The sequence below is a fragment of the Sylvia atricapilla genome, chromosome 9 (assembly GCF_009819655.1).
Source record: "Sylvia atricapilla isolate bSylAtr1 chromosome 9, bSylAtr1.pri, whole genome shotgun sequence".
In the NCBI taxonomy this organism is placed as follows: Eukaryota; Metazoa; Chordata; class Aves; order Passeriformes; family Sylviidae; genus Sylvia; species Sylvia atricapilla.
The window spans coordinates 8,901,643-8,914,264 of NC_089148.1; the positions used below are offsets into that span (position 1 = coordinate 8,901,643).

At 41.6% G+C, this 12,622-nt stretch overlaps 1 protein-coding gene across 1 annotated transcript in view; it reads right to left on the reverse strand.

Moving 5' to 3' along the window:
* The window catches only part of ABL2 (ABL proto-oncogene 2, non-receptor tyrosine kinase), a 42,246-nt gene that overhangs the window by 13,134 nt on the left and 16,490 nt on the right, over positions 1-12,622 (reverse strand).

Genomic DNA, 12,622 nt, shown 5'->3' on the forward strand with positions numbered 1-12,622 from the left:
AGGTAATTTAACTGCTATAAGCCAAGCAGCAAGCTGTGTATATAAAATTTCTACTTAATATTTATTATAATATGTATGTTTTTATTCATCTACATCTCAATTAAAAATTTTTAAGCATTCCTAGATTGAAAATAGGTGCACAATTAAAAGCACTGTTTAAAATTACATGAAGTAGTGAAAGAAACCCTGCAGTCACAAAATGTTATGTTTTCTCATTATTTCTGCAATGGACATAGCCTGGATCTGAGACCAACATTACAAATACAGGTAAGACTGAACTATGATACAAATGAGATGTATAAGTTGGGCTAGTAGCTGGTTTCATATGAACAGCAATGACAGTGATCTGTAATACATTTCAAGGCTGTGTAAACAGAGGTGGAAAGCTGACAGGAACAGGAACAGAAGGCAGTACAGGTGATGTTGGGTATTTAGCAGCAGCATTTCTGTTTTGCTGTGCAATGTACAACTGATGCAAACTTGTCACCACAAGGGAGTGGGGGAGGAGTCAGACATGTTTTAGCAACAAAAGAAAGAAGGTCCCTACAGTTCTTGTGATGATTAAAACCCTCTAAATCCAGAGTTTTAGGAAGAACTGTAGTAAGAAGCAAAACTGTGATCACTTCATGCTAGTGCTGTCAAGACCACCACTGGCTTTCTAAGTCATGGAGAGGTTTTCCAGGAACATGTAGTAGAGTAAATTTCAATATTAAGACAAGGAGTGATGGTGTGGTTTCATACACAGGGGCTGCTCAAGAGAAGAAAAGCATATGAAGGTGTAAAGTTACATACTTTTTCTCTGATGGCACAGATCTAAGTCCCAATATCTATTTCTGAATTCTCTACTTGAACTTCCTCAAGAGAAATGTATACTGCAAAGAGATTTCATTAAATGCACTAAACATAAAAAGTTCTCTCTAAAACAACCTGAGGCTCTACAGTCATTGGTTTGGCCCATTTCAGAGGGGCTGAGAAGTCAGGTTTGGGATGTTTTTAAGCAGACACTGCAAGAAAATGTACGTGTGGCGACACCTACCCCCTCCCCACAGGCCCCTGAGATTTACACTCATGAGGAAGAGCTGGTCTATAAGGCACTTGAAAAAGGAGCAAAGAGCTCAAAATGCAGCACAGGACAGGAAAACTGGGAAGTCAGTGAGACACAAAACAGGAAGAAGCCTGTGCCATGTAACAGGCATAGTAATATGCCAAATCTGTGTCACAGGACAGAGCTCAAGCCTGGAAAATGAGAACTAAGGGAGTTTGGGGCCTATAATGTAACTTTTTAACTGTACTGTAGATATATGAGAAAGTAAGTGGTTGAGGTTTGTTCTGTTTCCATTTTAACCATAGCCAAGTGGCTTTTGACTGCATTTCTGGTAATTATTCAGAGTTCCACTGCTTGCATAACCTGTTCATCTTGCAATTACTTAATAACCTAAAACTAGCCTTCTGTCAAGGTTCTCCTAGCACAGAAAGAAGAGACTACAACTAAGGCACCAAAATGTCAGTTCTGCATGCAGATGCAATATTTACATACACTTCTTATTCCTAATTCTCAGCTGCAATTAGTTTTACAAGATATTAACCCATCAGGCTGGATGCTGTCATAGAAAATAAGAAAAATGCTCAGCTACCTACGTTACAGCATGGCTGCCAACATCCTACTGTATTTTCTTGGGGCTGGATGTGTGCATACTAAGTTCCATTAAAGAACATCAGTTCTTAAATCCTTTCTTAATTGAGCAAAAATATGTTTTTAATTAAATAATACATTCTTTATGCTCCTACAGTGACTTGTGTTATGACTGTTTCACTGCTTGAAGAAAAATCAAATGTGTATGAGAACCCTGACTCACACATCTCTCCTAGAGAGCAAACACAAAAGTAGGCAGTTTCCAAAAAATATCCATCCTTTCAGCTCCAAAATATCTTATCAGTGTTAATTATCTTCTAACTTTCAATTATGTATCTGCCAACCAGTGAAAGGCTTTAAACAGAAATAAAACATTTATTCTAAGTAAAAACATCCTTTAAGTTTCTTTCTCCAGCCAGAAAAGCTCACACACTGAGCAGCCAAGCCCTGCTCCACAGACAGCATGCAGTTAAGTGTTTATCCATGCACCCATGGATCGACTGAAGCAGCCCAGGGCCAGCCCAGTCCAGAGCTGCTGCAGCAAACCCTGTGCCCAGCTGAGCCCACTGCAGGCACGACAAAGCCAGCAGAAATGCCACTTGTTCAGCACCAAGAGTTCTGCCCACATGGAAATGTGAAGGGCTGTGCAGGACTGGCAGCAGGGAGTCGAAGCACGTTTGGGACTCCTATCACTTTCTTGGGAATGCCTGGGAGGCTGGCACATGTTCTTAACACCCACTTGATGTACAAAAAAGCCAGCAGAAGTTAATGTTTGATGAGGAGCTTCAATCACTTAGCTACAGTGCTTACCTAAAAATCACATTACCTAAAAATCAAATGCTTTTAAGAGTTCACATCTCACTAGCTTCCTTCACTTTCATGTTAAAGTGACTTGAATGTTTAAATAACTGTAAAGGTTACTCAACACCTAAAGGGGTTTTTACCAGGATACAAAAGTATTTCTTGCAGGTTATAATTCCATAACAGCCCATGCTGTTCCATACAGTGTGGGATCTCAACCATCCATCACAAAAGTGAAACATGATCATCACAGAGATAACCAAAGCATATCACCAATGGTGCCCCTGCAGCTGAATAGTCTGCCAGCTCTGTCCACACCAAAAGTCAGGAAATGAGCTGGGAAATTCCATTTTATATCAGCTCCTTTTCAAGGCTAACCATAAATCTTACATTATCACTTTCATTTCCTATGCAATGGAAAACTTACATCATCACTTAGTGAACAAGTAATACACAGTCACACAAGGAGCTTACGCTGCATCCATCTCCTTCCTTTTCTTTATTCCCACAACACAATTTGCTTCTCTCCGGATATGAATGCTTTCCTATGCAGCCACCATGTAAGGGGTGTTTTGTCCCCCACCCTTGCTGCCAACACTCCAATCACCAATCTCTTTTGTCTCAGAGCAGGAGGTAGAACATGCTAACTTTTAAATTTCAGAGTCACATTAAGTGCTGAAGTGGTCTCTATTTCTGAAATACTGTGTAACTGCTCATAGAAAAGAAGCATTTCACTAATCCTAAAACCCCAATAAAAGCTGGCAATCTTACACCTCCCTGTGGCTGCTCTCGTGCAAGAGAAAGATGGACTTGAAAGGCCCTCATCCTCCTTGAAGCACTTGGAAAAACACAGGGAAGGGACAGGACAGGATAACTCCCCCAAGCATCCTACCTGTGAAGTGCACACGGGACTCGGAGGCGCCCTCGCTGAGGCAACAGAGCAGTCTGCCCTCCTTGCCATAGCCACTGGACTGGAAGAGGACTGTCCCCACACTCATGTTGTGCTTCCAAGGGAGCAAAGAGGCTGCTTGGCACCACAAGTCCTGGCCTGAGCACAAGGGCTCCACACACAGCAATCGCTGCTGGCAAGGCCGGGCGCCAAGGAGAAAGGAAGCGCTGCCGGGCGGGCAAAGCAGAGACTGGGAAAATCAGGCCCTGGGTTAAGTGGTTATTAACTGGATGGGAGGGTGGAGCTTTCCAGGGGCTGCTGAACACACAGAGGATGTGGGGACTGGACTGCAAGTTGAAACAACTTTGAGATGAGCTGTAGAGACAGAGTTTTGTTCCACTACGAGTTAGGTAACAAAGTGTTTGGGAAGAAAGCAAACAGTTTCCTTGGAGAAATTCCTTTGCACAAATTACAAAACAGATCACCCATTAAGGGGACCGCCCAGATTGATTCACTTTTCCACTCCACATACCACTGCTGGAGCACTACTTACGGGAATCAACATTGGTAAAAATCCACATCTTGGAGAGGTACAAACACTGAGCACATGAATGCTCTTGAACATGTTTGGAATTCAGAAAGCAAGGCCAGCACGGTGCACCCAGTCCAAGCTGCACACTTGCTGATTTATTAACACTCTAGAGAGCTTTTCACAAGCGCCCCATCAAACTACCTCTCAAGACCCCCAGACTTGTTGATCAATTCTTTCAGAGCCCTGGCTTTTTAGTAGAGCTACCTTGTGGCAGGACAGGCTCTACCTCCCAGGTGGCCATGAAAGGATTAACAAACCAGCACTCACCATGGCAGTCTCATACCTGGGAGGATGGTGGGCCTGCAGAGGGGTATAAAAGGGAGCAGGGAAAGGAAAGTCTGTGGTTTAGGCCTTTGTAGGGGGGAGGAGTTGCTGCAGCCCAGTGACGTAAGAAAGCAGCACTTCCATAATCTGTGAACTTCACTGTTCTGTGAGTGGGGCAAGCTGCACTGTGTGATAATGACTCAAACTAGACTAAAGGTAAGTAACCAGGCTTATTCCAAATGTTTGTGTTTTGTAAGGCTGTGAACGTAGAAAAAGAGCATAAAGAACTGTGGGGATGCTGTGATGATGAGGAGTTGCCTTTCCCATATGGCTTCTGATGAGTAATTTCCCCTGCAACCAACACCTGACATTTGTGGAAAGCTAACTAGGCAAAGAATTAACTTAGGACACCCGAATTCAGTTGTTCCTGGAGTTCTGACAAGGGGGTGACCTCTTTTCTTCCAAAACTGAGCTCAATGAATCCTGTAGTAAGCTACCTAGTGGTCAGAGGCTGAGATAGCGTTGCTTGAGAGCTCCTGGGCTTTATCTCTTTTCCCTTTGTTTTGCTCCTTGCAGTTTACTGTTTTCTCAGCTTGCATTTGCTCCATTTACTCTGAATTACACTGGCAGTTGTACTAAGCTTAGCATATCTGTTAATACAAAAAGAATAATCAGAATTTGTGGAGAAAGCCAGTACAGCTTCAGAAAGACACAGATGAGCTTTGTGACAATCACCCTTACCTAAAATGGTGCCAGGAAATTGCAAGCTATGTATGAAATTGTGGCTAGATTAGTCTCAGCTGTGACAGTTACTAACCTTAGCTAAAATAACACATTTACTTCTTAGTTAAAGTACAACGGATGAGTAATTGGCATTTTGAACAAAGAAGGATTAGCAGGAAGTTAAGTTGGATTAATAATGTATCTTTCACATATCCCTACTTACCCATCAATTTTAGCCTCTGTCAGGAGTCTGCAGCCAAAGCTTAATGGCTGGTGTGTTAAGAGCTCCTGATGGGAATCATGTAGATGCCAGCATTGGCATTATGGGTGAGAAACATTTTGGCTGTAAGTCTCCTGCAACAGAGTAATTTTGTGCCTACACTCTTTCCAGGCACCCTCCTGAAGGTGTTCTCCAGCAGAAAGGACATGGACTGCATAGCAATTCATAAGGTCCTGTCAAATGCACCCAGCCAGAATAAAATCAAGCATCTTTCTGGTTTGTAAATGAGCATTATCTCTCTTAAAACTGATTTTCCTAGATAGTTGTTTTACACTGCAGGCCATCACTTTGACATCTGTGTCCACCACATCTGCATCCTGTTCCTGTTCCCTTCACAGAAAGTGCACGATATAAAATCTTAATTCTGGTACACTCAACTTCCTCAGTGGAAGAATCCACCTTTCAGGCACAGCAGTTCTCCCTAGCTCTTTACCCTATTCCCTGTGGTGCCTTTTAAAGCTGTTTCCTGAGAGTGGTTACCCTTCCTGTACAACTTAAGTCATCCATTTAGAAGCATTTTTCTAGTTCTTCCAGCAGTGAGGAAAAGTTGAATAAAAGGAAATCTTGCTGACTATGCTACTTTGTAATGTATAGTTCAGGGAGTTTCAAAAAAACTTGCTATACTCTGAATTTTAATGTTTCTTAATGTCTTTTAATCAAAGAAAAGAGTATGTTAATGAAAATACAGCCCTAAAATTGATTTGGTGTCGGCCATAGGGCAAGGTGACTGGTTTGTCAATGGAAAGAGAGAGACAAGGAGGTTTATAGGGTAAACACTGGTTATTGCATACAGTCTTAATCTGATATATTGGTGCTTCCCAACAAAACCCACAGGGTGTAGACTTGTATTTTTCCACATAGGGACAACTCAAATACAAAACCACTGAGATCCCTGCATATGCCACATATCTCACTTTATTTGCACTCTTGAATCCTTAAACTAAAAACCAATAAATTACCTATGATGCTATTTTACAGACAGACTCATTTTATCTGCTTGCTTTTAAGACTACCAAAGAACAGGTACTGGTCATCAGCTCATGGAAAGTAGACCATCAAGTACCTAATGAGGGCTGGTATAATTGGTATTTTCCACTGCACCTTTAAAACATACATCACATTACAACACTGGACCTTCAGATCTTTAACTGGCTTCTTAGTGGGAGGATTTCTGCCTTAATGAATACAAGGAAACAAAACTGATAACACAGCAGCAAGTGGGTTTCCTATTTTGCTGACACGATTGGAACAGTATCAAGTTCTACAGCAGCTTTGTTTCTGAAGCCAAGTCTCAGTGCTTCCTGCTAACCAAAAATACTCAAGCTACACACTGAAAAGCAACCAGTGCTGAACAGGCCAAGTTTCTGCTGTCTAATAATGTGGTAGTATTGAAGCAGACCTGTGAACTTCCTTTACCCTGAAACAGACTGCAGCCTTTACCTAAATGGACCACCTAGTCTTTCTGCTGACATCCATGTGGCTGTGAAAAACACTGGTTTTAAGGGGTCAGACAGCTCACATATGGCTTTGGTAAAAAGCAGGCACTAACTAAATGCCATTCCTAGGTGTTCCTCTCCTGCAAGCAACCAGACTCTTAATAACGTGGTTTGCTAGAGCCAAGCACAGACCCATAGTTAGTCCTTGGGCCTCCCACAGAGTGGGGCAAAGTTTAAGTATTGTAAACAACCCACTGAGGAAAGCCAAGAAATACAGCTCCAAGCCAAGGACTTGGGATGGGCAAGGAGTAGGTTTCTATTTATGGTACCAGGCTGGGAGAGACAGAAAGGGAGGAGACTTCAGAGTCGGTGACAAAATTGCATCATGAACAGCTCACATCATATAAAAGGAAATATTTCAAGCTAGCAGCACTGTCAGGCCTCAATTAGCAAAATGCATCTGACAGATAAAAGTAATCTTTGGTTTCAGAGTGAGAAATACATGGAGAAAGAATTCTCTATCTGCTTCATCTCTTGCAAACAGATTAATTTTGCAACATGATGAAGTGCTGATATGACACAAGGGTTAAAGTGGTGGGTTTTGCCTAGAAGAGGGGCTTCTTGTCTAGCTTGATACAAAAATCCAAGGGAAGACAAGGTTTGGGGTTTTGGTGTTGCTGGTGTTCTAACTGGTAAAAGGAGAGAGATAAATTGATCTCAACTGATTTAGTTCCACCAATATATGAAGAATTCAAGACATTGTCTGCCTACCTGAACATTACAAGGAGTTAGCTGTGTTCAGATTTTAGACAAACTGCCTGTCTTCTGTTTCCCTAGTACCAGTTATCCCCACCCTTTGTTATTAATTCAATCAGAGATGTCCCTCAGCCCATCTCTTTGCTCAGATGTCAGTGACACATTTCTCCCATTATCAACATAATGCAGTGCTTCCCTATTTCTTCCACAACTGATTTCTGGTGAAGTAGCTTTTTGTTGCAGAATCCAGTATGAAATAAATCAAGCTTAAACCCCCAAGCCTTCATCCGGAAATCTTCATTCCTTGAAACCAAGATGCATAAATTTCTTCACAGATCAAAGTATAGCCTCTGACTGAACCATCTATGGAAGCATTTGGTAGCTCTGCTGTTTTAAGAGAGAATTTCAAAGCAGAAGAAGTATTGATCATGGTCAGTACAATACTGTTAACCAAATAGCCTGGCTCTCATCACCTCTAAGATTTTCACAGAACTCTGTCAGAAAAAGCAGTTCAGATAAGTGCAGCCAGCAAAATGATGCAGGGGTTTAGATGCATTTAAAAAACACTTTAGGGTGAGGAACCCATGTGAGCACAAGACAGCTGGACCTAACAGCTGTTAAAAGGTGCAACAGATGTATCTTGCCACAGGTGCTGGGAATGGTCAGAAGCACTGGATCAGACACAATTCAAGTCTGACCTCTCTAAGTGGGCCTCTGGGTGAGGAACCCAACAGCACAATAGATAAGAAAAAAAACCAACCCTTTCCTTTCCCAAAGAGAGATTTTAATGTAATTAAAGTTAAATACAGATAGGTCCTCTGAACAAAAACCTACAAATGTAACCCTTTTGCCAAATCCTGAATACTGTATCAAAGTCTTTGTTCCCTTAATTCCCAAGGATTTGCTCAGCTCCTATAGAGCCAGTCAGCTTTGCAACTGCAAGAGTCTAGAAATCAGCAGGGACCAACAACTGTAAATGCTCTGTATCACATACCTCCTTCCATTGAGTACTCAAGCTCCAGTCTCTCTTCCTCTGAATGCTGCCCACAGTGGACAGCAACTACTCCCACAATATCAGCTTTAGGGAAAGGAGTGCTACGAAGGGACGCAGATGTCAAAGGTAACTGGGAAACTGTAGATCAAAAGTCTGTCTGACATTCTTCCTCTGTCCTGGCAAGTTCCAGTAAGCCTCTCCAGTCTGAAGGGTGAGGAGGATTAGGTCACCCAGCCCTGCTCCAGGAAAGGTGGGATGGCCAAATACATGACGGCTTGCAGCAAGTCATTTACCACTATTTTAAATCAGTACTTTGGGAGAGAAGTTGCTTAATGGGGATTACACTTCACTGCAACAGAATTCCTGGGGAGTTGCTACTACTGGCCACATCAAAGGCAGATATTATCTACTTCTAAGCAAATCAAGCAGGTACTTATTTACTCAAAGTGTAACACAAACACTTGGAGTAAGAGCTCTTCTGCAAAAAGGCTCCTTGAGAAATCACGGCTCAGCCGATCCCTGAAGAAGCCAGAAATACCCACACTCATGAAGTTCAGCTGGAGAAAGCTTTCTTTTGCAGATGTGAAGTACTAAATGATCAGACCTTTGAGCTAACATGATATAAATGTCCAAGCTGCTTTCCCAGTGACATAATTACATCTTATTAGAAGCCTTACAGTCTTAGGTACTCTCTTTAGACTCAGCATTTGGATCAACAATCACATTAAACTGTTTCTCAGCTGCCTTTTTGAGATTTATTTTTAGCCTTTTTAGTTAGAGGGAAAACTTGGAAGGAGAGGGTAGAGATTAACTCATTGACTTGTAATCTCATGACAGAAAGAAAATGTCAATCTAATAGCCCAAATTTGGGTTGATATCACATCCTAAGGCCCAAATATTTTGCAAGTGCCTTGGCCAGGCAGCACTGCTTACCTTGTGGAGGATATTCGGAGGGCAGAGCTCCCCAGTTGAGCTGGTACAGCTTCAGTTTCCAGTACATGAGTTTAATTTTTTAATGGAATCCCAAAACGCTTGTTAGCACAGATGCAATTTCTCAGTTCCATCCACCCACACCGAATATGCAGCAACTGCCAAGGCTACACAGTACTTCTGTTTTAAAAAAAATTCTCCAGCTAAAAATAAGTCACAAAACTGTCAACCTCATTTGTCAGCAACCAATATGCTGTTCAAACCATCGTCCACAGCCATTTTCTTCTCTTGAACAAAGAAGAGGGTTCCTTTTTAGGATATTTACTTCATTTGACTAAAATACCTTTGTGATCTTGCCTCCTTTGAAATATATTTGTCTTAGAAAACAAACAAGCGTTTCCTTTCCTCCAAGAAAAGCCGAGCTTTAGCGTGAATACTTGCCCAAAAATTGCATGCCGTGTTGTGAACTTCAGAACCAGAGAAAACTCCTAACGTGGAAAGCCCCTGACATCCAGCTGAGCCAGGTTTAGTTGTCCTGCTCCTTCTCAGCCCTCTGGGCTGATTTCCTTTGTGGGAACAGCAGCAATGTGAAGTCAGAGGAACAAATCCATGGCACTAAACTTAACTCTGGCTGCGGAGCCGCTTCCTGTTGGCGAAAGGCAGACACTTGTCATTGGCTCCACCGAGCAGACAAGGGGCTCCATTCACCAGCGCCAGCCCAGCAGCTGCTCAGTGACCAGTGTAACACGAGCCCCAGCCTCTCCAGAGGGAGAATTCCGAGCTCAGTGCTGCTGACAGCTTTGCAGTTTCGGGCTGTGTCACCACTTTTGCTTTTCCAAATCTAACTGCAGTGTATGGCCTTCACGTATCTGAATTCAGTAATTAAGTCAAGAACGTAGTCACTGAAATAATGTCTTTGGAAAATCCCTTCTGGATTATGGCAGAATTAATACAGGTCTGAAGGGAAAAAAGCCACTGTAAGACTGAGCAGGTTCAGTGCTCCTAAAAGTATTTAAAGCTACAAAAAGGTCACTGTTTGACTTGCTGATGTAGAAATAAAACCAGTTTTATTACAAAGAAAGATAACAGCAATAACAGTGAATAGACAAAATTGTAAGTTAAGTGGGGCTGGGTTGAAAATATTTATATAATTTAGTATGTTATTCAGTAGATCAGACATATTAAGACAGAATAATAGAAGAAACAATTTCCTTTTTAATTACTTTAAAAGAGAGGTAAGACTAGCCAATGTATTAAATTTGATGGAATTTTATGCAGCTAAGATACACATTTTATCTGTCTGCTACTAAAGATGCTTTACATCTACAGCAAAGTTGTGGGTTACCTTTTAGGGAGTTCAGCTCTTTTTGATTTTTAACATCAAAACCATAGAACACTTAAAGGAAGTATGATAAGAAAAACAAGTCCTGCCCCTCAAATTTAGCAGAACACCTAAGAATGTCAAAAGCAAGTCAGCCAGCTGACAACTGGGATTCTTCAGGCACACAACCACCACTGTCCTGGGTGACTTACAGCCCAGCATCCTGCCTGGGAAAAGGGCAATCACATTATTCCAGAATACTTTCCAAGCCTCCAATGTGTTGTAGCATGAAGCGTTTCTGAGCCAGAGCTTGTGTTGTTGCAGTTAAATTTCCTGACAGGCCTTATTTTGTCCAGTTGCTGTCTGAAGTATTGCAATCTCACCTCACACATAAACAAAATCCTGCTGCCGCCGTACCAGGAGCTCACAGTGCCTTGCAGAAAAAAGAAGGGGCTCTGACTGGTCCTGGACAGGACATCTCCTAATTTCATTTGATGATCCTGTCTCTACAAAGCAAATCCCAAATGATCGGTACCTGTAGGTGCTTTCTTTGATACTTGTGATTTTTATAAGCCCTTATCTCATTCTACCTCAGTCACCTCTCCTTCAGGCTGAAGAGTTTCTCTCAGGTCTGATGTTATTGCCTTTGGACACCTTTAAAGATTCCTCCTTTGGGTTTTTCTAGCTCTACCACACACCTCTGCAGACAACCAGATCAGAATTACGTGCAGGATTTAAACCACAGATTCGTACAGCAGCAGAACGACATGTTTTTCTATTCTTAATACTCTGCTTTTTGGACTATAATTAGAAATATTGTCATGATACATCTTACTAAAACTCAGAGATTGATTTCTATTGTTACAGGGGGCAGCTCAAAACTTAATACCTCACATGTAAAGGCAGAACCATTTTCTCTGTGTCCCACCTTCTACATGTTCATACTGAATCCTGTTCTGCTTCTTCAACCTGCACCCTCCTGCAAGCAACTTTACCACTTGCCATTTGCTTTCTTCTTCACATCATTTGTCATAGCTGCTTTTAATTAAAAAAACCCCACCAAACAGTTGAATTTAAGGAAAGTTAGAAAGCTGAGTAAAAGACTTTGTTCCTGCTTGAGAGTTGCTTCATTTCTAGACCCTGTTCACTAGAAATAAATTGAGGTCTTCTAGCAAGTCATATACTACAAGCAGTGGTTAGTAGTGTATGGTCTGGTTAAGTCAGCAGATACTGCTATCCTAAGGTGAGAAGAATTTTTAAAAAATTAAGATAAAAATAACCTTGAAAAGGAAACTAGAAGACTGCTGAACTAGAAGACTGGTTAAAGAAAGTATCATTTGCTCTAGGAAGAAATAACCCAGGAGGAGGAAAAATTGACTGTGCCTGGATGCCAACAGAGCAAAAACATCCTGCAGATGATGTTTTTTCTACTAATTTGTTTTCAGAGCAGTAAAGAAAAGCAAACAAAGTACAACAGTGTGGAAATGAGTGACTTAATTCCCCAGACACATTAGGCCACATCTTTTGCTAGGTTCATGACTGCCATTTCAAGAAGCAGAAATTACATGGGAAATGCTTACACTAACCTTCAATTTGGCTAGCAAGATCAGACTGGCAAGGACAGAATCTGGCCTACACACAAACAAACATAATAAAGGAGGTAGCTACAATTTCAGATTTATCTAACAATTTGTCAAGAGGCAAATCCTTAAAAGACCTGAGATTTGCTGCCTATTTACAATGCTAACCTGAATACTAGTGGTTTGTTTCTCTATAGCACTGCCACCCTCCCCTCCTTGTGCTGGGGAAATATGAAAGTAGTAGTTTGGATTTATCTAGGATCATAACGGGCTGTGAGACAATACTAACTAAATGAAATCCTATTTTATTCATTTGGCACCACAACATCTGCTTTTCACCTGGAATAAGAAGAGGCAGACAGTGTAAGGTATATTAAGAGTAATGCTTTCCAAGACTGGGTTATGAACTGTCATTTAACCACA